A 27,827-nucleotide genomic window follows, 5' to 3' on the forward strand; every position below is an offset into this window, starting at 1 on the left:
TATAGTTGAAAATATATTTATAATATATAGTTGAATATAATATATATATAGTTGAAAATAATTTTTTTAAAGGCCCATTATTCTAAAAGTCTTTTGACAAGGAGTTTTTTTTGGTTTTAATTTTCTTGATATAAAATTCACCTAGCATACACTAACATCGTTCAGTGCTTTTAAAAAGAGTTATGTCTACATCATCGCCATCCGATCTAGTGCTCCTCCAATCCAGTGCTCCCTCCATCCTCCAGCATGCACTGTCTGCTCCTCCGATCCAGTGCTCCCTCCATCCTCCAGCATTTACTGTCTGCTCCTCCGATCCAGTGCTCCCTCCATCCTCCAGCATGCACTGTCTGCTCCTCCGATCTAGTGCTCCCTCCATCCTCCAGCATTCACTGTCTGCTCTGCATTTCCCAGCCCCCCACCCCTTTAATCCTCTCTCTGATAAATCACTGCATCAGGGATTGGTCTCTAGGCACTCACTCCTTCTGGGTTTCATAAAAGTGGGAAACTAACATCAACAATAAAAAACTAAACTGAAAGAATAAAATGATAATATTAAGATAAATTAAAGGATAAGAAAGAAAAGATCACCAACGATTGTTAAAAGCCGGAGAAGAAATTTGTGTTTTGGAACAAGTGAGGAAAGGGAAGTCAACTGACCATGTATCATATTATAACATGGTTCGATCCACTAGAGTCAGGTTTATAATAGTGTCCGTCATGTCAGGAAAGCTGTTCTGAGTTCCTCACCGGAGGCCAAAGGCACTCTGCCAAGCTGAATCTGACCACACAGGAGTGGTTTAGATGTGTAGTTACCATATATATTCGTGTATAAGCTGAGTTTATTAGCACATTTTAATGCAAATTTGTGGTAAAATTAGGTGCCTCAGGATAATCAGTCAGCAATATACTTGAGTATATATGGTATATTAATTTCCCCAACTATATGTGTGTTTAGACACAATTAATTTTCATCCTGGAGAAATTATTTTTCAAAGAAAAAAAACTTTGTCTATATATACCAGGGTGAAATCATAAGTTGTAGTCCACAATTTTTGTACACATCCACACATGTGTGTATGCATTTTCCTTTTAGATTTTACATGCATGATAGTCAAAAAGTTCACAGAAAATGCATATGATGGAGAATATGCATGATTTTCTTTTTTGCTTTTTTTGTGTGTTTTTGTTTTTGCACCAAAATAAATTTATACTCGATGATGAAAAGTCTGAACAGGATCTATTTGAGGCACTCAGATAAATAATAAGACATCTATTTGAAAAGAGTCCCTATTAGAGTAACATGGATTCTACAAAACTTAATGCAAGAACAAATATCATATTTACAGTGAAGCTATGATGGAAAAATGGTGAAATTATTGATAATTTATGAAGTGATTAAGGAGATTATACCCCAAAGGAACCAACAGGGGACAAGTGGCTAACTCATTTTAAGGGAAGAAGAGATGATGTTGCTTAAGAAACTCTCAGTGGCCCCGTCAACTTACAAGGAAACAATCTTGTTCTTGCCCTAATTGAGGACATAGGATGAACAGTAGAAATAGCCAAAACCATAAACATATCAACTGGTTGAATGAATACAACTCTGACTGAAAAATTAAAATTTGAGCAAATGTTCCATATATACCATGTATGCCAAAATCATTGCATCCGGACAAAAACTGCAGACAAAAACTGAGAATTACAAACAATTGCGGGCAAGATGGTGAAGAATTTCTTGGAAGAATGGTAATAGTAGATAAAACATGGCCTTGCCAGTAGAAATCTGAAGACAAAGCACAGTCAACAATGGCTCTCCAATGGTGGAAGCAGTTCAATCATGATATAACGAACCTATCAAGAGCAAAGATCATGGCCTGAGTCATTTTGTTTGTTGATTTTCTGGAGGCTCAAAGAATGATCACATGTGCTTACTAGGAGAATGTTTTGGGAAAGGTAGCAAAAATTTAGCAGAAAAATGCCCATGAAAACTTAAAGAGTTCTTCACCATGACAGCATTCCTGTTCACCCCTCTCATCAAACAAGGACAATTGTGTGGAGTGTGATGGGACGTCATTAGGCATCCACCTGAAAATCCTGATTTGCCTCCATCTGACTTATTTTTGTTTCCTAATACTAAAAATGTAGACCTGGTGGTATAATTGGTTGTGCATTGGAGTGCTAACTACAAGGTCAAAGGTTCAAAACCACCAGCGGCTGCTTATCCTGGGGGTGAAAATGAGGCTTTCTGCTCTAGTAAAAATATACTTTCTCAGAAACCCACAGAGGCAGTTCTACTCTGGCAAGTAGAGTCTCCATGAGTCAAAATTAAGTCAATGGCAGTGATTTTGAAGATTATTTTGAAAATCTTATAAAGCATTTAAAGGTCACCATTTTTCTTCAGATAACAATGCATAATTTCTTCAGATAATAATGCATAAAAGACTGCCTTAATGCACAGTTAAATTCCCAGGACCTTCAGTTCTTTAGGGATGGACACTGAATAGCAGGTATCAGGACTAACAAAAGGGCATTGATTTTGTTCTTTCTCTTTTAGCTCCATTTTCTATGAGCTTTTAAAGCCCCCCCCCCGCCCCCCCGATTCTGTTTCATATCTGTACCTGTCAGGGTTCTCCCTCCTTCTCTGATAGTCACACTTCCAGAGTGGCTGTTCTTTGGTGAATGTGCTCTTTGTGGAGGAAAAACAGCATATTTTTGGCAAGTTTTCAGTTCTTAAACCAGAATGTATCATTATTGACACTAGAACTTCTTTTCCTGAATTTCAAGAAATTCACCCAATATTTCATAATACAGGATGTTAAAAACACACAACCTAGTACTTGACATGCAGTAGCTCCTTGTTTTGTATATGAACTTCCCAGAAAGGCTTCACACTCCTCTTAGCAGAACTAATAAAAATGAGCCAATGGCTTTGAAAAAGTCCTGTATTGTGACATGTGTGTAGCCTGCATCCTCACAGTCATCTATGGTATGCCCTTTACTGTTTAAATTGTTAGATGAAGGAAACTCAAAGAACCTCCCTGCCATCGAGTCCATGCTGCCTCACAGCGATCCCTGTGGCTTCCGGAGACTCTACTTGTTGACGGGCGTAGAAAGCCCAGTCTCTCTCTCATGGAGCTGCTGGTGGTTTTGAACCGCCAACCATGTACATCGCAGCCCAACAAGTAACTATGGCATCCCCAGAGGTCCACTATTAAATGAAGAAGTTACGGCACTTTTTAATTCTCTTTCTGTCTCTAATCCTCTCCATCAGACCCGAAGGGGAACACGGTGTGTTCACTGAGGGGAAGAAACTTGAAGAAGATTCCGTTTCGTATCTGTATCCCTGCAACATAAATTCTTGATGGTCTGTATAAAGAAACCACTTAACTCCACAATTTATCCCATTTGTAGCATTGGGTTGCACAATTTTTACGTGCATTCCTAGATGATTATGAAACAGAAACTTTCATCTGCTTTATCTGTCCGTGAAGTACTCTCTCTTAGCACTTAAAACATTTATGGATCGTATGCATAGTATATCATATATGCATATATTTGTATTTGTTGCATGTACTGAAAATCATTTTCATTGGTTGCACTTTCTATGATTTCTTACTAGCGTGGTCCTCCAGAAATCATTGTGTTAAGGCTCTTTTATTTTTTACCACGAATGTGTTCCTGAGACCCTGTAAAGTTGTTGTTGTTGTTGTTGTTTTCCTATGCTAAGTCTGATTGTAGGACTCCAACAGAGGTTTTTAAGCAGTGTGTCTTCTCTTGGTCTGCTGCAGCGTGGTGTGTAGATTTCCTATAGGAGACACAGGCCCCTGGTGCCCTTCAAAGCCCTTATAGGCACTGTGCGTTTGCGGTTTGAGTTTGCATCCCAAATCGTAATGCCTGTTCTCATCATAATTTAAGTGCCTGCTATAAAGCAGCCTTGGAGAAATTAAATTAAACAACATTACCTTAATAGACAAGTTGAAATAGAAATGCAAAATTTCTTCCAAAATTTTCCAACTTTTTAAGTTACTGTTTTTTTTCTTTTATATATATCGGGAAATTATGGAGATTGACTTTCCTAAATTCAAAATCCCAAAGTCTCCCTTTAATTGGGCAAAGAAGGAGACACTTGGAAATTCATTCTTGTTTTAAAAATCACATTTGATGGGGTGGGAAAAATAAAAAGTGAACAGATCAGGGGAAAAGCTTAAAGATACTTTAATTGGCAGAGCTTTGAGTGGCTTTTGTTTAGTTATTCACTGTCTTTTTTGACAAAGTACACGTTGAAGAGGCTTTGTAAGTGCTGTTCCACTGACGGACACACAAGGGTACTTTTCAATTTAGCCCTTTTAAGTTTCCCCACACACCCACTGACTGCTGTTGGGGCTTCTCCTAGTGCACTGTGGTTCTATGTTCGTCTATGCAGCCTGTCACTGGCAAATGTCTCTCTTCTTGTACCGTCTAACCTCCAGGCACCCCCATTCAGAGGCACCACTGTATGGAAATGCTCACTTATCAAATGATGATGAGGGGAAAAAAAAGTTTATTTTTCTAAGGGTCAGGAAAGAAGACACCCAACAAATGCTGGAGAGCTGATTTCTTCAGGAATAAGTCTGTTGCCGTTCACATGGCATTAATGGAGCTAGAAACCTTGCTGTTTTCAACCCTAAAGTGAGACTTGTTCACTGTCTTGTCCTTTTAATGTGATTCTGTCTTAGGGGTTTGATCTGCTATTGTTGGTTTCTAGTAAGTCAATTTTTAAAATTAACATACATTTTCATGGAAGGCCTTCTGGCTGGATTTTAAAGGTTCAGGGAATGCCATTCAGGATTTTCTGTATGGTAGTAGATTCCTGAACAATTATAATTTCTGTCTGAGCAACTTCATTGGTTAGGAAAGCTTCTATTTTTTGGAATTTGTCCTTTTTCTACGAGAGTTGAATACTGTTTAATTTTCTGTCCTTCGTATTCATCCTCTGTAGACCATCTAGCCTTCAGTCTTTTTGAGTGGGCTCTCTGGGTCTTACAGGGGTCTTGGGGAATCAGAGGAGGATTTCTTGTCTTCCACATGGGAGACATAGGCCTGATTCCACATCAGTGACCTTCATGCATAACCACCAACCTTGCTAAACAGGATTCTGAGAGACTTCTAAACTACTACAGCCATCCAGTCCACAGGTAGGAATGGGGACAGGTGCAAGGCTGGTAGAATTCTGTTCTGTTCTTTATGGGTGTTCTTTATGAGTCAAGACCCAAGTCGACAGAAGCTAGCATCACGAGCAACAGTTGTCTCTTTGGATTGGATGAGTCCTATTTGATTCCTGATCCAGCATGAACTTGCCTGACAATGATTTCTTTCTCGAGAGGTTTGCAGTATTTCTAAACTTTTCAGATAAAGGGGTCATCTCTGATGTTGACCCTAGATGTATAGTCGCAATTGACTATGAAAGCAATGTGTGAGCACTTTTGGTTACTTATGTGTGCCACAGCTTTGGGGAATATTGTGTATTCAAGAGTGAAGAGCCAGCCACCTGTTTCTGAGGCCTCTTGTCCCTCCCATTAAAGGTTCAGGCCCTTGCTGAATAGTAACACTCTCATCTGGGCAACATACACAGCTTCTTTCCAAAACCCATTTGCCAGGCTAGCTGGAGGATTTTGGGAGTTTGAGCCTGTGTGTGCTTTCCACTCAGTTATCCTTAAGGCTCTTGTCATGACCATGCATATTAAAATTAATCAGACCTCCTAGGCCTATGTGGCTGTGGGTTTAACACGAAGAAGTGTATATTAAGCATTTGCCCTAATTAAATAGGCCTCTTTGGTTTTGTTCTAGTGGATGCTTGGTCTTTTTTTTTAATAGGAGTTGTTTATGGGGAAGGCACGGACACCACTAGAACCAGTGGAGAGCTCACTCAGAGTTTCCTTTGCCACCTGCTCCCAGAGTCCTGAGACCTCAAGTACTCCCAGTGAGTCCTGCTTCACTGCCGGTAAGGCGGAGGAGAAATATGGTCGAGATCATGAGGGAGAAATGAGGCGAGGGCAAAACAGAGAGAGCAGATGACCTGGATGTTTTGGGTTGATTAAAAGAAGGCCCTCTTCCATATTGATAAACTTTGGATACCAGATTGTGCTCGGTGCTCTCATTTTTGAAGGAGGAGTATTGGAGACGCAGGGAAAGACCTTGTTTACAATTCAGAGCAAGCTTGTTTTCCATTTTGCCCTGAATTTGAAAGTCAACTTTTACTCACTCATTGTTTTAAATGTATTTCTTCCTAGGTCCCTAATATATCCTATAGAAACCAGTTATGAGCACACTTCTACTGTGATAGCTTTTGTCCTTAGCCTACTTTTCTTTGTGTTAATTTTTTGCCACGATTCTAGGGAAGACCGTGAGGGGAAATTGAAGAAAGCAAACTTTTAGACACTCTAAGATCAAAACACTGAAAGTGTCTTAGTCTGACATTATATAGTAGGTTTCTTGTGTGGATATTTAATAGTCATAGATGAGTTAAACTCTAACACATTAACTAATGTATTTTCCTAGTGTGTGGTTCTGGGTCCCCTAATTCATGTAATATTTTTTCCCCTTTAACAGTATTTCAGAAAATAGGAAAGCTTATTCAGAATATTCAGCTTGATCTGAAAGATCTATGTCTAAGATAAAAAATGAGGCCAAAATTGTAAAGAATTGGAATGAACTAATGAAAAGTACACACAGATTGTGTGAGTAAAGGTTGCAAACTTGTAATAAGCCCAGCAGTTTACCACGTGAGCAATTCCTCCAGCAGGACAGTCCTAAAGCTGATTTCTTCTGTTAAAAATTAAAAATCCAGAGAATTCCAAACTATCATTTCATATCCCTTTCCCCCTCATTCCTTCCCATGGCGTGTCGTAGGTGAACTAATCCAGCCGTTAACCTGTATGGCCTTTTTTTCTTTTCCTTATATTAACGTGGGTGTGCAGCTCTTTGTACAGAACTGTATCCGCAGTTCCAAGCAACTGTCTGGTACCTGACAGCATCAGACAAACCCCGCTCTGTTCACGGAGGTTGCTCCTGGTTATTTATTAACGCAATGCAGATTGTTCAGTGTGGGTGTACATGAAATAGAAAGAAAAATAAAGGCCGCGAACAAGTAAATCCATCCTTCATCATTTCTTTTGTTTGGTGTGTTTACTGTGTGCTATTCTTGGTCAATACAAGTTGGCTGACAGCTCGGCAGAGGGGTGAGGAACCTTTTCATGAACTTTATCCTTTTGTTTGGTCTCCGTAGAAAAAGTTTTCTATTTGCTATTCTCATTTTTCATGGCAACTCTCTATAAGTGCTCCCCCACCCCCTTCTTAACGCTTCTTTTGCTTCTAATGGGACAAATTCAGGTGATTATGTAACATGATAAACAATTGTATCTACTTCTAAGCTTGAGATTGAGGATCGGCTTCACAAGGCAATGCTTTGATTAGAAGTAGAAAAGGAGACATTAAACAAATCACCTTTCTGCTTCCATACAAGAAAACATATCATTGGTTAAGTCTCTCTGTAAGCTTCCCCCAAAATATTGAGATTTGGTTAAATTCATATTTAAGTTTTCTTTTCCCCACACGTTAATATCAATGCAGGGCTCATGACATGGTATAATTACTGCAGAGATCAGTAGCAGGGAACACACACACAGTAATTGAGCATGCGTATTTATTACGACAGGACAGCCCACCTATGCTGGTTAGTATGTTAATAGATAAGAACAGATTTGCTATTTTAAGATGAATTAAATCTCCATTGCTGAGGCCTTTCTTTTCTGAGAAGATGTTTTGCTTTGTTTGTAAAAATTGGCCTGAAAGGTTTATATACCCCAGTGTGACATTCATCATGTGGAAGACTTGGAAGCAAAAAAAAAAAAAAAAAACCCCAAACAAACATGTAAATGAACTAAATGCACCCTCTGCCCTTTGGAGTTATTGCTTTGTTTCTATACTTTAAAAAAAATCCTAAATTGTTTTGCTTTGGTTCCTACTTCAGCATGCTAATATGTTTCATCAGTGTCAAGACCTCCTGCGTAAGTCAATAAAGGCACATGAAGGGATAACTTGCAAGCTTGAGAGAGGATAGACCAGAGAGATCAGTTCTCAGGCTTCACAGACTTCAAATTTCAGGGAGGAAAAACACATCCACTCTCAACATAAGTATGAAATACACGCTTTCTCACATTTCACCTCCTCAGTAATTAATTTGACTTGAGGGCCATGGGTTTTCTTGTCCTCTATTTGGACAGGACAACCATGTTTCCACTTTACTTAGTCTTTTTAAAAGTAAGCTCATTGGCATCATTAAGAATGAACTAACATACTTAACAAATTTAACAGACATTTAAAAAAATCATTATATTGGGGGCGTATACAACTCTTATCACAATCCTTACATATATCCATTATGTCCATCACATTTGCACATTTATTGCCATCATCATTCTCAAAACATTTTCTTTCTACTTGAGCCCTTGGTATCAGCTCCTCATTTCCCCCCCTCCTTCCCCACCCTTTTCCCTCATGAACACTTGATAATTTATACATTATTATTATTTTGTCATATCTTATGCCATCCGGCATCTTCCTTCACCCACTTTTCTGTTGCCCATCCCCCTGGGAAGAGGTTATATGTAGATCCTTGTAATCACTTCCCCCTTTCTACTTCACCTTCCCTCTACCCTCCCAGTATCGCCACTCTCAACACTGGTCCTGAGGGGATCGCTTGCCCTGGATTACCTGTGTTTCGGTCTAGTCAGGTTTGTAAAGTGGAATTGGGATTATGATAGTGGGGAGAGAGGGGGAGAAAGCATTTAAAAACTAGAGGAAAGTTGTATATTTCATCATTGCTATACTGCACCCTGACTGGCTCATATCCTCCCCGAGACCCTTCTGTAAGGGGATGTGCAGTTGCCTACAGATGGGTTTTGGGTCCCCACTCCATACTCCCACTCATTCACAATGATAGGATGTTTTGTTCTTTGATGCCTAATACCTAATCCGATCAAGACCTCATGATCACACAAGCTGGTGTGCTTTTTCTATGTGGGCTTGGTTACTTCTGAGCTAGATGGCTGCTTGTCTACCTTCAAGCTTTTAAGACCCCAGATGCTATATCTGTTGATAGCCTGGCACCATGAGTTTTCTTCACCATATTTGCTTATGCACACATTTGTTTTCTGCGATCATATCGGGAAGGTAAGCATCATGGAATGCCAGTTTAATAGAACAAAGTATTCTTGAATTCAGGGAGTACTTGAATGGAAGCCCATAGTCCATCGGTGACCTTTACACTAACCCTATAAATATATGCACATAGATCTATTTCCCTGTCATCATAGATAAATATATTTACATATGTACATACCTGTATTTAGACCTTTATAAATGCCCTTTTTCTCCTAGTTCTTTCCTCTATTTCCTTTTTCTTTCTTTGTGTCCCATTATCATGTTCAGCCTTCATTTGGGTTTCAGTAATTCCTCTCGGTTACATTGCCCTTGATCAATCCCTACCAGGTCTCTTACACCCACCTTGCAACTGATTTTGGATCACTTATTGTTCCTTTGTGCCTGGATTGGTTAACACCACTTCCTTTCCCCAACCTCTCTCTCTCCCATATCCCCCCGGAACCATCCGTCCCATAATTTCTCCTCCAGATTGTTTATCTAGCCTATTTTATCTAGATAGACCTGCAGAGATAATATGCACAGAAAAACAAGGCAAAGCAAAACAAAGCGACAAAAGAAAACAAATCAACAGCAACAAAAAACAATGACCATAAAAAAGAAACGCTTGTATTAAATAGTCCAAGGTCTGTTTGTTGACCTTTAGGAGTGCTTTCTGGTCAAGTCTGATGGGGTGCCACGCCCTGGCCCTGAAGTCCATTTTTGGTATTCGCTCAGTACTTCCTTGCTCTGCTCCCCTTGCTGTTCTGTTGCATGCCTTGAGTGTTTTACCTCGGCGTGGTGCAGTCAGATTGGGTGCAATTCCCACACTGTGTCTCCAATGTTGTCCCCTGTAGGGCTATAGGCCACTGAGGGATGCCTTGTCTCTTAGTGGGACCGGCCCTTTGGTCCTCTCTGTGCATTGGCTGGTGAGTGGGGACATCATCCTCAAGGCTTAGTGGGCCAGGATGTGCTCCACTCTCTCTTCCTGTCCCTTCATTTGCTCCCTTGTGCTCTGATCAGACATGTCCGTCTCCCTGAGCTGTAGCTTCAATGCTATCCCAGAAGTAAATTCTTCTGGGGGGAGGGGTTTGGGGCCAGCCCCTCAGACCTCTGTTGGTTCCCTGCTCCATGCCAGCACGCTGCATGCACATCTTGGAGCACCGGGTTCAAGTCTGATCCTTCTTTCCCTATGCAGATATAAACAACATCCCCCCCTGGGTAGGTTAGTGCCCTGTTCCCCCACTACCCATTTCTTTCTCCCCTCCTTTTTTGTTGACTACTATATGTATCCCTGGATTTGGCCTGGCCCCTGCCATACTACCTGGACCTCACCCAGCAATATTTGTATACAGTAGCTTTTTCCCTTTGCCCCTTTTGCTTTTTTTTTTTTTTTAAGCTTACCTCAGAGGACTCATGTTGTACTTGTCCTTTTGTGCTTGGCTTACTTCACTTAGCATAATTTCCTCCAGTTTTTCCCATGCGGCGATGTGCTTCATGCATTCATCACTGCATTTTAGGGATGTGTAGTACTCCATTGTATGTATGTACCACAGTTTTTTTAAACCATTGGTCTGTTGAAGGAAATTTGGGTTGTTTCCACCTTGCAATTGTGAACTGCGCCACAATGGACATTGGAGCAAAGATGTCTGGGACCATGGTTTGTTTCTTGCCTCTTCTGGGTATATGCTCAGTAGGGGGATTGCTAGCTCGTACAGTAGCTCAGTTTCCATCTGTTTTACATATTGCCAGATTTCCATAGTGGCTGTACATACCTACAGGTCCACCAGCAGTGGAGGAGTGTTCCTGTCACCTCACAGCCCTTCTAGCACTAGTTGCTTTCTGGTTTTTTGAATTGGGCTGTCTTTGGGGTGTTAGGTGGTATCTCATTATCATTTTAATTTGCATTTTTCTTATGGCTAATGATCGGGAACATTTTCTCATACGTTTATTGGCCATTCGGATCTTCACTCTTGTGAAATTTCCATTCAGGTCCTTTGCCCACCTCCTCAGAGTACAATTCGTTGTTTTTTTTTCTTTTTGGAAGCTAGCAGAGTATTGTAAACTTTCATAATTATCTTTGTCTGATGTACCATTGCTAAAGATGTTTTCCCAGTCATTGGACTCTCTTATTACTCTCTTAGTGAATTCTTTTCATGTATACATGCATTTTATCTTCAGTATATCCCACTTGTCAGTTTGTGCCTCCTCTGTGTTTGTGTCCTTCTTATTTCTGATAGCCTATGTATTCCCTGTGCCAAGGTTCTCAGGTGGGTCCCAATTCCCTCATTGCTTGCCCTAATAGTTTGGGGTTTTAACTCAAGGTCTGAGTTTATTTCTGTGCATGGAGTGAGATAAGGGTCGTGCTTCATTTGTCTGCAGGTCGATATCCATTTTTTTCTAGCACCACTTGTTAAAGAGGGCATCTGCTTCCCATTTGATATTTTTGGGGCCCATATCAAAGATCAGTTGTCTGTATGCTGATGATTTTATTTCTGGGTTTTTAGTTCTTTTCCATTGGTCTGAGTATCTGTCATTATACCATGCGGTTTTGACCACTGTGGCTGTATAGTATGTGCTAAAGTCAGGTAAAGCAAGCCCTCCCACTATGTCCTTTTTCTTGAGAAGTTCTCTGATAATTCAGGCTTCTTCCCTCTCCATATGAAGTTGGTAATTAGTTTTTCCATCTCATTTCTTTGAAGAAAGATGAGGATAATTTTATCATGATTGCATTAAACTTATATAGTGCCTGGGCAGAGCTGACATCTTTACCATATTGAGTCTTCCAGTCCATGAGCCTGGGGTATTCTTCCATTCGTTGAGGTCACTCTTGGTTTCTTGTAATAGTGTTTGTAATATTCCTCAATTAATTCTTTTGTTCTTTTAGTCAGGTATATCCCTAGATATTTCAATTTGCGCTTGGCTATTGTGAAGGGTACCACCTTTTTGATCTCCTCTTCTGTGGTCTTGTCTGATGTGTGTAGCAGTCTTATAGACTTGCTTGTTGATTATGTATCCTGACACTCTGCCAAACTCCTTTGTTGTTCCCAGTACTCCCCTTGTGGAGCTTTTGGGATTTTCCATATATAAAATCATATCATCTGCCAATAACGATAGTTTCACCTCTTCCCTCCCCAGGTGAATATCTTTGATGTCGTTTCTTTGCCTTATGCTGTTAGCTAAAACTTCCAGTATGATGTTAAATAGGAGTGTGAGCCTGGCCCACGAGGCCGAGAGGATGATGTTCCTGAGTAGAGCAGCCAGTCCACAGAGAGAACAACATGGCTGGCCCTACTATGAGACATGATGCCCCTCAGTGACTAAGGGCGATACAGGGGACAGCACCGGAGACACAGTTTGCGAATTGCCCCTGACCTGATCCCACCACACCGAGGCAAAGCACTGGGGGAATGCAGTGGAACAGCAAGGGAATGGAGTGGCGGGGTCCCCAGGGAATGCTGAAGGTGGACTTTGGGGCCAGGGCGTGGTTCTCCAACAGACTGGACTGGAAGATGCTCCTAAGGGCCAGCAAACAATCCTTGAACGAACTACAAGCCTTTCTTTTGTGAAGTGTTTTGTTTTGTTCTTTGTCAGTGGTTTGTTTTTGTTGTTTTATTGTCTGGTTGTATACTGTTGCTTTGTTTTCCTCTGTCTTGTTTTCGTGCATGTTAGTGTCTCCACAGGTCTGTCTGAATTGGACAGGCTGGATGAACTATCTGGAGGAAAAACAATAGGACAGACAGTTCCGGGGGGACAGACAGATCCGGGTGGGGGAGGGGGAGGAGGGTAAGGACGTGGTGTTAATAAACACAGGGACAAGGGAACAACATGGGACCCAAAATGGTAGTGAGGGGGGAGTGGCAGGCCTGATGGGGAACGATCAGGGTAAGGTTGCATAGAGAAAAGGTATAGCTGTAGCCCAGGTGGGGACGGAGCATGGTGGTGGGGCAGGAGGAAAGTCAAGGGAGAGGGAGGAAGGAGCTGGGAGTCAAGGGGCATTTATGGAGGTCTAGACAAAGACGTGTACATGCAAACATATATATGAGGATGGGGAAATAGATCTAATTGTCTACATTTATAGGTTTAGTATTAAGGTGGCGGAAGGACCTTGGGCCTCTACTGAAGCGCTCCCTCAATGCATGAATACTTTCGTTTATTAAATTGGTACTCTATGATGCTCACTCTCCCTACACAACTGCTGAAGCCAAAGTGGGTGAACAAGTAAATGTGGTGAAGAAAGCTGATGGTGCCCGGCTATCAAAAGAGATAGTGACTGGGGTCTTAAAGGCTTGAAGATAAACAAGCGGCCATCTAGCTCAGAAGCAACAAAGCCCACATGGAAGAACACACCAGCCTGAGTGAGCGAGTGATCCCAAAGGGATCAGTTATCAGCCATCAAAGAACAAAAAATCATCATATCATTGGCTGCACACCTCCATGATAGGATTGCTGAAGACAAATAGCTGCATAAGCAAATGTGGCGAAGAAAGCTAGCTGATGGTGCCCGGCTATCAAAAGAGATAGTGTCTGGGGTCTTAAAGGCTTGAAGATAAACAAGCAGCCATCTAGCTCAGAAGCAAAAAAGCCCACATGGAAGAAGCACACCAGCCAGTGCGATCACGAGGTGCCAAAGGGACCAGGTATAAGGCATCATGCAAAAAAAAAAAAAAAGAATATGTGTGTGTGTGTGTATATATATACCACATTGAATGAAGGGGGAAGTGCAGAGTGGAGACCCAAGGCCCAAGTGTCGGCCACTGGAGATCCCCTCATAGAGGGGTTTAGGAGAGGAGATGGGTCAGTCAGGGTGCAAGGTAGTACCGACGAAGAGCACAGCTTTCCCCCAGATCCTGGATGCCTCCTCCCCCCAACTACCATGATCCGAATTCTACCTTGCAGGGCTGGATAGGGCAGAGGTTGTACACTGGTACATATGAGGGCTGGAGGCACAGGGAATCCAGGGTGGATGATACCTTCAGGACCAAGGGTGTGAGGGGCGATGCTGGGAGAGTGTAGGGTGAGTGGGTTGGAAAGGGGGAACTGATTACAGGGATCCACATGTGACCTCCTCCCTGGGAGAGGGACGGCAGAGAAGGGGGGGAAGGGAGACTCCGGATAGAGCAAGATATGACAAAATAACGATGTATAAATTAAAAAGGGCACATGAGGGAGGGGGTGCGGGGAGGGAGGGAAAAAAAAGAGGACCTGATGCAAAGGGCTTAAGTGGAGAGCAAATGCTTTGAGAATGATTGGGGTGGGGAATGTATGGATGTGCTTTATACAATTGATGTACGTATATGTATGGATTGTGATAATTGTTGTATGGGTCCCTAATAAAATGTAAAAAAAGGAAAGGATAAAAAAAGAAAGAAAGAAAAGAAAATGATTAGGGCAAAGAATGTACAGATGTGCTTTATACAATTGATGTATGTATATGTAGGGACTGTGATAAGAGTTGTATGAGCCCCTAATAAAACGCTTATAAATAAATAAATAAATAAATAAATAAATAAATAAATAAATAGGAGTGTGGACAAAGGGGCATCCTTTTAATCAACATTTTCATAACACATCGTTTTCACTTAAAGAATTTTGTAATGTGAATGAAAAGCATTAAGAAAGCCTAAAGACATAGTTAATCTTCAAGTCTTAATTTTTTGGTTATAGGCAAATGTCTTCCAAAACTTTTGTAAATAAAAGCCTTTGAATATTTCAGAGTATATTGCATTAACATAGAGGGACATACATTATGCCTATGTAAGTGGTCTTTCTAAATTTGCAGCAATGAAATATCTTCTTCAGAATATCAATAAATACCATCTATTTATTGCTTTTGAAAACTTAAAATTAGGAACATAATAAATATTCCACTATCAGTATATCTATGCTCACACAGCATGCTACTTTTATTATATCTCTGACATTTCCAGAGAATTAATTAAAAATATTACATATACTTTTATGTTATTTATATACCACTTGCACATATGAGTATAAAAAATACAATAGCTTTACAGTTAGATTGTAGGAGTGTATATTTCACTCTGAATTACTTAACTGAACGTTTTTAACAAGAGAGAAAGCACTCAGATCAGGTCTGGGTACAGAATAGATATGAAATATCTGCTTGATATCTTATTTGGTTTTGAGGAGGGAGCTTGTTTTTCTGTTTGTTTGTTTTCCATTTCTCTATCTCTCATGGTCTTTTGTCTTCTGTGATTATCTTGTGTGAAGCTCTCCTTGCCACTCAAGATACAGCCTGTATCTCCCTTCTCTGTAACAGTTTTGATTTTTAATGTTCACCTATTCATTCATTCTCGGGTGAGAGTAGACATGCACTGATATCCTTTCATGGTGCTAGTTGTTTGACAGGTTAATGAAATGACAAGAACCAAAGACACCATGACCCTCCTTAAGGAGCTCATGGTCTTTTGAAGGGAGACTCACTCCCTGCGAACAATAGATGCAAGTCTTGTTAGTGCCTGGGGAAAGGAACTGTGAGTAAGGAAGTACATACAGCAGGTTCTGTGAGTAAAAAGGAAGGACTTTTATAAAGCAGCCCCCTGGGCAGGTTCTCTGATAGGAATGCCTAGGGTGAAAAGGGAAGCGTTTGGAAGGTGAATGAAGAAGACAGGCACTTGGGGCAGAAGAAATGCTCTAGCATCCCGACTGACCATAAGGTTCATTTTTGTCGACTGAATGAGCAAAGTCGAGCCTGGCAGAGAAAGGTAGTATTCCTTCAGAAATGAAATGCTTCGCCTTTCATATGGTATTCTGAATTACTTTTTATGATTTGTTGATTGACCATATTTTATCATGTTTTTCCCATAAGAATACATTGAATGTTTATATAAATTTACTAAACTGAAGTTCTCATTTAGACTGGTAAGATGATAAATTATCATTAAGTATATAGGTATCATAACTAATTTATTTTGTTAGCATATGTTTAATATTTATAATATCCCTTAGCCTTGCGTGATAACTGATAAGTATTCTCACACACTTCACTAATTTCAAATAGTTTTAATCTTATCATTTTCCATATCAATGAAGTAAGTGACCATGGTCACAAAGTGAATGTGCTAAAATAAAAATGCAGTCCAAAGTATGTTCATGAGGTAAGAACCTAAGGCAGTATACCAAAAGCTCAAGTATTATCAGTACTTATTATTTGTGCTTTAAAAATCAATTAATCTCTACATGTTAGAAGACATACTTTTTTAAATTTATTTTTATATCAGATGGTGGTTCTTTGACTATTATGGCAGTCCTAGCCAGTTCTCTGAGTTACTGTGCAAGGAACTGTAACCACTGGCTCTTTCTCTCCAGAATCCAGCTTCTTTCAGTGTACGCCTGCTTACTACACTCAGCATCCAGTCTATCTGAATTTTCTCAAGCGATTGATTTCTGCCTCTCCTCAGCCTTCTGAGGAAGCATTAGTACCCTAAAGAAAATAATCCCTTTCCTCAGGCGCTAGAGCCTCTAGGGCGGGCTATGCATACCGTGTGCTGCGTTTCCTTTGCTCGTCTTTAGCATTCACCCACTAAGAAGGAGAGGGTGATATCATCCTTGAACTTCAGTTTCAGTCCCACCAGAATGCTGTTCGACAGTTGAGTCAAGATCCCATTAATAACAACACAGCGGACTCCAAACCTCAATCGAAGGAGCCTTGGTGATACAGGAGTGGATCCAGTGCATGCACATACAAGTTTTTAATACATTAAGTATTATGGAGTTACAGATAGATTGGAGAAGTGCACATGCCACTCTTAATCGCTTATCTAAAAGATTTTACGTAGAGCATTTTAAACCAAGATGCCAACCAAAAGGGCCTGTGATACAAACCCACTAGCTGCTCTGCGTGCTAAGCATGAAAATGAAAGCCTTGGAAACCCAGTGGAGCAGGTCTACTCTAACCGTGACTTGGAACTGACTCATTAGCTATGGGTGAGGTTTGGGTTTAACCTCAATCTTACCAAAAGTGTTAAAGTTACTTCATTTTCTGTGTTCTTGATTCATATGCTAATCTGTAATTTTAAACAATAAGCATCTAAATCTCATGAAATAAGTTCCTTTCCCTGTAATTTTAGCCATGATTTCAAATACACCTTTTTGAATTCTTATGAATAGGAGTACACAGCAGGTAAATAAAGGACAATCTAGTAGTACATTTATTTTTATGTATTCAGATATGATGTTGGATGTCAATAAATTGCAACCATTATTATTAAATTTGTCATTATTAAATTTGTGTGCTCAAGAAGAGAGATGATGTCGGTGTTGCCTCCTGGCTGTGGGTGTAGAATGATCTAATTTCTTCTCAGGAGTGGAAAAAGAGCCATGGTTGGCGTGTGATGTGGTCCTTGTGCCATCCGTATATTTTATTGACGCTCACCAGACTTCTTTAATAAAATGGGTGAATATTCAGCCTGCAGCTGCACTGAGCTCACTTCCTACCATTTCTTGCCTCCTTCTTTATGGAGTTTCCCCCAGTAATGTTGGACTGCCTGTTGCCTTTCTCCCGACAACCTGCTTTTCTTGGCTTATGATGTCTGCCCATGTGTTTGCAATGCCTTTTAACCTTAAATTGTACCCGATTGGTGGCTATTTATCCTTAATATTCAGTGCAGATTTCAATTCTACCAGTAAATGTTTGCTAACTCAATCTCCTCTACTCCATTCACCCTTCATTAAAATATGTCTCTTTCCTCTATTAACTTTCACCTACTCTATCCCTGATCTGTCACTATGACTCATGGACAAATATCCAGCCATTTGAAAATGGGATTTATGTATTTCTGTCCATGAGTCACAGTTCAAAAAATGTGGGTTTTGTTTTCTATTTCTAAATTGTTGATATAAACAAACTATTAGGTACATCTGCTGTACGAACATTAAGTGAAATTCAAATTTGATGATACAAATAAAGTTTTATTGGAACATAGTCCTGCTCAGTCCTTTCCATACCACTGTAATATACTTTTATATTAAAGTGGCACAGATAAATAGTTGTGAAACAGTAGAGTAGTATAGCTCTCAATGCCTAAAATTTCTACTACCGACCCATCACATGATCCCTGAGTTAGAGGACAGGAAAGAGCCTTAATTACTCTGTTTCTGAGCATAAGTAGCACATTGACTCCTAATTGAATGAGTGAATAAAATAGTTGTAAAGACCCTCACTGACCTGGCCCAAGGCATCTCTTCTGGAGCTGTTAGCATTGATCTCAAAAAACACGTAATAGAGGAAGCATTGAAGGATGGGAGCTGACTGCTCTCCTTTCCTTAGTACCTGAGGGTTTTGCAGAGGGATCCATTTTCCTATGTTTGAAAACAAAACATTGCTTTGAATGGGCTTATGGTTCTTTCCAGACCTAAAGAAATTTACAGGAAAATAAGAATCTAGCTGTATTAAGAACTACAGGCCAAAAAAGGAAAAGAAAACTGAACTTTTACAAATCTGTTCCACACCAAGTTTATCATGAGTGTAGGTTAAGTGCACCTGCCATAATTCAAATAACAATAAAGTTTGGTATAGGCTTTAGACTTTAAATGTCTGTGACTAATGTATTGAGTTAAAAGATAAGATCTTTCTTTGTAAAAATAAAAGGTGCTTTATAATTTATCTATATATTGCTTGGAGTAAAAAATTTATTCAAAAACCAAAGACACATTTGATGTCAATATCGTTTAGAATCCTGAATTATGTTATGTTTATACATCTTTTAAATATTATTTCCCCTGAGTTCTACAACTCCCCCCAAAGAAATATCCACAAGCTAAGAAAAATGTTATAGATTATGAGAACTACAGAATTCTGACAGACTTCTTAGAATCTAATGAGGATGTTAATTGTGATTTTGCACATTCATACACTTTTTTGAGAGAAAACATTACCAGACTGTTAAAACCACGATTAAAGGAGATCACAGAAATATCGATGTAGTTGAATGAAGGTGCTGGGAAAATTATGGAATATTCCAAGAACTGCCAAATGAACAAACACGTCTGTTTTGGAAGAAGTGGAGCTAACACATTCTTTAGAAACAAGACTGTGGGCTTGTTCCCAGGAGCGACCAGCCCTTGGGAAAAGACAGCGGGCTTAATAAAGTAGAGAAGGAAAGTAAAAGTGGGACGCCTTCAAGTGGAGGGGTTGGCTCAGTGGCTGCTACAATGGTCTCAAACAAAAACAATTGCGAAGCTGGTGTAAGACTAGGTGGTGTTTCCTTCTGATATACGTAGCATCGCTATGAGACTGAATTTACTCTAAAGCACCTACCCACGACAATAACATAAAGCTTTTTTGAGTTAAGATATTAAAAGAATTGAAAGATTCTTCGGTTGAAAACACTTTGGCAATCTAGGCTACTGCTAAAGCGTTTAAAAGGCAAGCAATATTTAAAATTTTATATTCAACTTTTAGTTTAAAATATTTTTGCTCCTAAAAGAATAATCCAGATTTCTGTTGATCATCACAGAAATTTTCAAACATTACAGAGCACTTACTTAAATTGGAAATAATATTTTAAATTGCAATGCATAATTACATATTTTTCAGTCTCTGGCTACACTTCTAGAGCACTCAAGTACAGCACAGAAATTCAATAGATTGTGTTCTGCAGTGGTTTCCAAAGACCCTGACAAACTAGCTGGAATGCCTGTGAAAGGAATGAGTTACAAAATAATCTAATGCTGATTTCCGACAGTTAGGACAAACATTTTGGAAAAAAATAACAAATAGTGGGCAAACTGCTACCAATGACTTAGAACCTGCAGAACCAACCAAAAAACCCACTGCCACCTAGTGGCTCCTGACTCCTAAGAACCAGAGTGGACAGAGTAGAACGACCTCTTTGGGTTTCCAGGACCATACATCCCTAAGGGAGCACGAAGCCACGTCTGTCTTCTGCAGACTCACCGACGGACCCTTCCGTGGCCTTTGGGTTAGCTGCACAACCTGTAACTCCCTGTGCCACCAGGCTCTTAAGAACCTGGCAAGATAAATGAAAACAATTATGTACACCAGAAAAAAAACTTTCAAGAATACTCTGCCAATGTTGAGGAGGAACAAAAGAAAAGAAATAATTGTTAATAATTGCCATCAATTCGGTTCTGACTCAAAGGGGGTTGGAGCCCGTTGTTACAGTCACTTTATCAGTCCACCTCCCTGAGAGCCTTCCTCTTCTTTTGGCGACCCTCTAGCAAACGGGATGCTCTCCCTCGTGAACTGGTCCTGCCTGATAAAGGCATATCCAATGTCGCTGAGAATCTTGCTGCGTTTTCTTTTAAAGAGGCTTCTGGCCCTATTTCTTCCAGCACCGATTTGTTTTTCCAGCCGCATGTTCAATATGTCTTTACCAGCACCCTAGTTCAAATGCACTGTGTCTTCTCTAGTCTTTCTCGTCGTCTATCTTTCACATGCTTATGAGTGATCAGAAATATAAGGGCTTGTCTCAGGTGCATCTTAGACTTTAAAGTGACATCTTTGCTTTCAAAAACTTTAAAAAGACCGTTTGCCAAAGATTTGCCTAATGCAATATGTCATTTGATTTCCTAACAACTGTTCCATGATTGTGGATTGTGCATCAGCTAAAATGAAATTCTAATAATAATAAGTGGGTAAATGTATAGATGTCTTCACTTCTAGGATTAGTATATTGCTGTTTTCTTGCAAATGTATTTCCATTATTATCGATAGTCATCTTCTATGTGGAAAGCTTAGAAACCTTCAAAATAAGTATGTCACTGTGGAAGAAAATGCGTTTCCTGTAAGCTTACTTACTTCAGGGTTTATTCAGTTGTCACTGAATCGAGTCAGCTACCAGTAAGCCTAGAGAGCCCTGATAGCAGAGTGACTGTACTTTGAGCTGCTAGCTGCAAAGTCAGGAGTTCAAAACCATCAGCCACCCCTAAGAAGAAAGAAGACTATTCTGCTCCTGGAAAGAGTTACCTTCTTAAAAGTAACACATGCAATCTGTCCCGTTCTGTGGGGTTGTGGTGGTGCTTCCGACGGGACTCCTTGTCGGTGAGACTAGCGTGCACTTGGGGGATAATGAGCAGAGAACACGCACTGCATGTAAAGTCTTTGTAATTCCTAGAGGATCTATGTTAGGTGAAATTCTTATTGTTGATACAACTGCTAGTTCTCTCATTTTTTCCCCACTTTACATATACTAAGTACCTAGTTCCCTCTTTGGGATTCTTAATCCCACTTTAATCACTGATGACATTCATCTAAAATAAATGCTCTTTTAATTTACAAGAATATAAAACAATTTATACCCTTACAGTCACATCAAGATTTTTAGTTTGGAAATATAGTGTGTGTGTGTGTGTGTGTGTGTGTGTGTGTGTGTGTATGTGTGTGTTGGGGCATGGAGGGGGTTTCAGAAAATCCGTCATTACTTAAAATGACAAAAAACATTGAATGCTTTTAAAGGAAAGCTATTATGCTTATTTTGTTACCGTTAATAATACATGCCGATTCACTTCCAAAGTATTGATATTATTATTTCTGAAAACCCCTTAATTTTTTTTCACGGGGAATCCTTTAACAAATCTCTCTGCATTTTTAGGGAGAATACATAATGATATTGTTTAAAAATAAAGAAACATACTTCCCAGAGACCAGAAATCACTAACTCCATTAAGAAAAATCAAATAAGCATACTCTCACTTCTATAGAAAAGTGAATACATAGAGGAAGAAGGAAAGTTTAAAAATAGATAAGCTGTTTGTGCCTAAAGCAGAACAAGCCTTTCTTGCTGAAGACAAGTAGGCTTATACCTGCAGTGGTCACATAACAATGTGTGCTTGTATGCCAACACATTTGAATCGCTTCTCTTTATATCCCCCCTCAATGCTTTTCCTGAAAACAATGAATGTTCGGAAATGAGGTGGTGAAACACTGGGATTCTTGTGTCAGTGAATGAGCTGATGCATCACACCCTTCCCTTGCCTTGTCTTCTCTGGGTGTCCCTGAGCTCTCCCCAAGCTGAGACAGATGGCTGCTGGTTTAGTTACGTGCGTGGGAGAGAGGGACTTCCACATGTGATTTTTACCATTTGGTAGTAATTAGTTTGTTGTATAAATTAACATTAACTGAACCATTCTTCAGGCATTGTTTGTAATTATCTTCTTTGAGTCCCTGAGTTGTATAAAGAAATTAAAAGCAGGGGAAAGAAACTGCTCCTTATTTTACAAAAGTAAAATATCTCATCATGAGGAAGAAAAGAACAACCCTTATGGTTATATCCCCAGCTGATGTAAAACTGTGAAATAACCATAAAAGTGAGAGAGCCAAAATATTTTTCTGGAAGTTAATGGTTTGAAGATGTATTTAGATTTTCCGAAAAGGTATTGTTGGTATGATGGTATTGTTGCTAAGGCATTAAATTAAGGAAATGGAAGGAAAAATTGAAATGAAATATGTGTAAAATTTCTCCATATCACTTAGGAAAGAATCCATTCCTGCCAGTAGAATGTCACTGTCTGTGCGCTTTTCGTGACGTACATATTGTAACTTTCTTACATGTTTACAAAGAGAAATACTTCGGTGCTAAATTTTGAAGAATCATATATTCTCCTGAGCCAGAGTACATGAATATCCATCTTTTAAGGCAAAGGTGTTGACCGATATTTGATCTATTAAAAATCCTGATTTTAAAGTGTCGTCATAATTCCCTCCTTCCTCTCTCCCCACAAAGACACAGACACTGAGGATAAATAAAGCAATAACAAATGGCCTATTGTCTCAACAGCCCCTTCAGTTTGGTTTTGGCCTTCTGTATATTATTTTGGGGTTGGAATTTTTGTTCTCGTGTCTTTTCTTAAGAGATCTAATAACTAATATATAACAGATTGTCCTTTAAAGTATAAATGTTTCGGAGGAAAAAAAAAACCATCTGTGTTTTTTCTTTGGAAGTTGTTCTAAGAAACTACCAAGAAGAACAAATTATTGCTAGACTTATTTTGACCCAAAGTATTTAATCTATGTCATCGTCATTTTACTGGCTACAGCAGTCATCACCTTGATGTTGACAAGAAAATATGATGGTCATCTGTCTATCAAAGGCTCGTTTGTGACAGCCTGTTGGGTCACCAGTGCTGCCCTGGGAACTTGTTATTAGTTGAGTAATACAAATAAAACTGTATACAAGTAGAAGCTCTTCTCTATCATATAACTTTAGTACTTGAGCAGGCTTTGGTTGTGGAAACCGTATCTAGCAGATATAATTCACTTCTCGGCTTTTAAAAAAATTAGCATCATCGAGATTTATTTCATGGACTGCAATGATTTAATGATTTTTCAAGATTTAAAATATCCCAATATCCTTGCAAATTACTTGGAAAAATAAGAACATTTTGTGCTTAATTAGGATGGTTACACTTATGCTTTCTTTTTCATTAGCGAATGAGAAAAAACAAACTTGTGCCCCTTAACGCTGCCTTTCATTGCCATGTAGGTCATTGAAATACAGTAGTGTAGTCCCGAGGTTAACAAAGAAGTTCCTATAAATCAGTAAATGAGAGCACTTCAAGAAGAGTTTCTGATTGTTTACACATATTTCCATTCTCTTATATTGGTTGTTTTTTCTTTTTCCTTATTAAGCATAATTCTAGTGATAGACATATTTTTATGAAAGGAAAACACATACTATCTTCATAGAAGAGGGTCTCCCCTAAAATGCATCATCTTATATTTCCCATCACTAAAATTCTAAATTATGATTTTCTTTTGACTGCACATCATTTGTGACTATTCTAAAAACCCTAGGATTTCTAAATATTCAAAATTTCACCTGTGTCAAAGATTTTATGCACTGATATATTTCTTCAAATGGGAGAAAGGAAAGCATTGTCTTATGTTTTCATTTTGGCTATAAATCAGGTAAACATAAAAACCTTATGCTCTGTGCTATTCAACATTTAGAGCTGTCAGTAAAGGAAGCAGCCTGAATCCTGGAGATAACCCTTTCCTCCTTGAGAGGTTAAAATTATATTTTGTTTTCAATGAAGCAGGTATATCACTTGGTAAAACATGAAGTGCACGCCATCCAATCTGCCCACTCCATCCAATCTACTCTCTCTGATGCAAGCAATCTGAGCTTAATTTGGGGTGAAAGATTTATTAGGTTGGAGTTTTGGTATGTGGCTATTAAGAATATAAATATTAGACCCTAATATTCTTTTCTTTCCTCTATTTTCGTGTGTGTGTGTGTGTGTGTGTGTGTGTGAAGAACTAATCTTTATCGTCCCTTGGTCAATTTGGAACCTGTTTTCTGGAATGAACCAAAATAAATACTTAAGCTTCCAGGCTGCTTGATTTTATTTTATTTGTGTGCTTTATATTCCTAAGAATAGACAAATCTAAGCTTACTTAGGTCCTTTGAAGATACTAAAAAATCCTACTCGTGCCCACCTAGACCATTTGTTTTTTATTCCCCAATTTATACACACACACACACACACACACACACACACATATCCAAACCAAGATAATGTGTGGGTGTATATACATATATACTTATATGCATATATGTATATGTAAATATATAACTTATTTTGGATAAATCGTTTTCAGATTAAAACAATCAACTATTGACAAATACCCCACACATAAACCAACTGAACGGTTTTTGTGGCAAGCATTTGAATTACGGACTTTTTTTTTTAAATGCAGACTCCTGTGTGATATATATTTTGGAACCAAAGATAAGAAGGAAGGGAAGAAGAAGAAGGGAGGAAAAAAAGCTCTTCTGTGACTGTGAAGCTCAAAGAGAATACATTAATTAACCCCAGAGAATTTCTAGGAAGCTGCAGTGAGAAACTGTAGCTTTGAAATCTAGTGATCTTTATCCACTGTTGAGTTTGGGTCAAAGACCTTGGACAGGGAAGGGAAAAAGAAAAAGAGGTACATTATAGGAACCAGATGTTAAAAATTGATAAAGGCTGACCAGCCCCCTGCTGCTAAAATCTAACCCCACCTCCGTCAAAAAAAAAAAAAAGTGACATTCTCCTCTGAAGCCCCTCTGTCCTTCCAGGAGCGAAAGAGACATAATTTTGGCTATGCGTTTTTCCTTTGGCCTACCTTGTCGAATGGACCTAGAAGACTAAACAGGTGTTATCTACTTTTGATTTCAGTGCATTTAAATTAATCCTGTCAGCTCAGCTGTTAAAACAACTGTCATCTCCAGCTGTTAGTAATTTTCGACTGGGCACTTTCACAGGTTGCCAAGATCTGAGCCTGCATTGTGTGTCTCTCTGAATGCACAAGAGTAACAATTTGTGGGGCTTTTTTTTTAAGGGGGACTTGTATTGTGATGCTGCACACATGAAGTGATCATAATCATAATACTAATAATTTCGAAACACACTCTGGTGCCCTGTTTTGTAATACATAAGTAAACCGTGTGGTTGTCACTATATTCTGGGTGGTGTTAAATGACTTGCTGGCCTGTATTGTTTAAGGAACAATAAGTCAACGTTGACAGCAGAAAAGGAGTCAGGGGAGAGAAGATAGCATTGCACCTGCTCGTGATAATGGCTAGGGTTGTTGATACAATAGCTGCTTTCAGTAGGTTTTGCGTTTATCTTTCACTGAAATCACAGGAAAATGTTGGTTGCCTATTAAGAAGTCAGTTAGCTATTCACTATACCACACCAAATCAAAGTTTTATGACTAGATTCCCTCTTCCTGACCATTGTAAACCGTAAGAAGCATTTCACGTATGATTGCAGTACAGGGGCTAGATAGATGTCAGTACTGGTATCCTGAGCTAATATGGTTGGGGAAGGGAAAGGCTATGAGGAAAGCAATCGGCAATTGGAACGCACTACAAATGGGCAAGCGCTGCATGTCTACGCGGGGAATCAAACAACATTTTTTTCACTTGAACCTTTTGAATCCAATGATGGTTCCTCTTATTCTAAATTAGTCGTTGCTATGTGGTGGCGTGGAGTCGATGTGGACGCAGCAACCCTGTAGGACAGAGGCGAAGACCCCCCGGGGGTGGCTCAGACCACATTCTCAGGTCTCTCCTCCCTGCGCTTGGCTGGTGGCGTCAAACACACACCTTTCAGAAAGGAGTTGGGTCCCCTGACCGCTGCACCGCTCATGCCCCGCCGGTCAGCTGACTCACCGAAGCCCTAGAGGGCATAGGAGAACTGCCCCTGGGGTTTAACCAAGCAGCTTGCCTCCGCGTTCGCCTCCGATCAGATGGTGGGTTTGCACGGCCAGCTTTGCAGTTAGCAGTCCAGCATCAAGCTAGCAATGCCGCAAGACCTCCATTCTACCCTTCAAAGCTCAGACTCCTTGCCAGAGTGGATTCTGGCTCCTAGGGACCCTCTAGGGCAGCAGAGAACTATGCATGTGGGTTTCCGGGTGTCAACCTTTACCTGAGGACCAAGTCTCACCTCTCTCCTATGGAATGCCTGGCGATTTGAAACTACTGACCTTGCAGTAAACAGCGCAAGCACCACTCGCTGCACCACGCAGGCGCTCCTCTATTCTCACCTTCGCCGTCTTAAAAAAAGAAAGCGCTACAAGTGTTCAGTTTGTTTTCTCCAACTCTGAAGTCGGGTGCATCGTTTGTATTATCTGAAACTATGTTTCAAATATATATAGATTACTTTAAAATAGACTTTGAAGTGTTGTTTCTCAAGAACAATATAACTGGAGCAATAATGAAAATAAAATTTAATAATAATCATTATTCTGAAAATATCTAGCTAATTAAAAATATTGTATTTAAACATATGTGATACTTGAATTAATTAACACTTGGTTTATTTAACGGTACCTTACACTTATAAATCTTACATTTTATAACAATATTGGAACCTTGGCGACACAGTAGCTTTGAGTTGGGCTAAGCATAAGGTCAGGTGTTCAAAACCACCAGCCAAGTCATGAGAGAAAGACAAGGCTTTCTAGGAAAGAGTTGCCATCTCAGAAACCCACGGGCATATAGTCTCCAACGCACACTCTGTTGAGTGCCTATGAGTCAGAATCAACCCAATGGCAGTTGTTTTGTTTCTGCTTTTGTTTGGGGTCTTTTTTTTTTCTTTGAGATTTTATTTTGAAAGGACATTTCAGACACCAGGTTCATAGAACAAAATAGTTTTTGCTTTGTTTTTTTTAAAGCTTGTCTCTGACTTCCCCTTTTCCTGACCCACCCAGTTTTTCTTCCAGGATAATTTTTATGTTTTTTTCCTGCATCTCTCTGTAGATACTTTCTGCATGCAAAAGCATGTAAACTTATAGTAATTTGAGAGAAAGTAAAATTATGTGTTTTATATCAGAAAGGAATCCACACACACACCAAATTATGTTTTATTCTATCTGGATTTCAATTAAATCATGTTTAGTCCCCCAAAATGTGTGTGTACATGTGTGTGTGTGTGAGAGAGAGAGAGAACACACACACACCTACACATACACAAAAGGGGGTAGCCAAAAACCCAGCATTTTTTTTTCAAAGCTGTTTTTAAATATTTTTTACAAAACAACCTTATCTCCTCAAAGTATTCTCCATTACATTTGTCAAATTTGTGATTCCATTCTTGGAAACATTTTCAAGTGTGTATCCCTTTGGATAGCTGTCCAGCACCTCCCTCGTTTTATTCTTCACCTCTTCTGTGTCATC

At 39.5% G+C, this 27,827-nt stretch overlaps 1 protein-coding gene across 5 annotated transcripts in view; it reads left to right on the forward strand.

The window, feature by feature from the left end:
* Nucleotides 1-27,827, forward strand: part of SOX5 (SRY-box transcription factor 5) — a 1,186,854-nt gene that overhangs the window by 838,663 nt on the left and 320,364 nt on the right. The gene's annotated exons all lie outside the window — the stretch shown is intronic.

This window comes from Tenrec ecaudatus, chromosome 6 (assembly GCF_050624435.1).
Source record: "Tenrec ecaudatus isolate mTenEca1 chromosome 6, mTenEca1.hap1, whole genome shotgun sequence".
Classification (NCBI taxonomy): domain Eukaryota; kingdom Metazoa; phylum Chordata; class Mammalia; order Afrosoricida; family Tenrecidae; genus Tenrec; species Tenrec ecaudatus.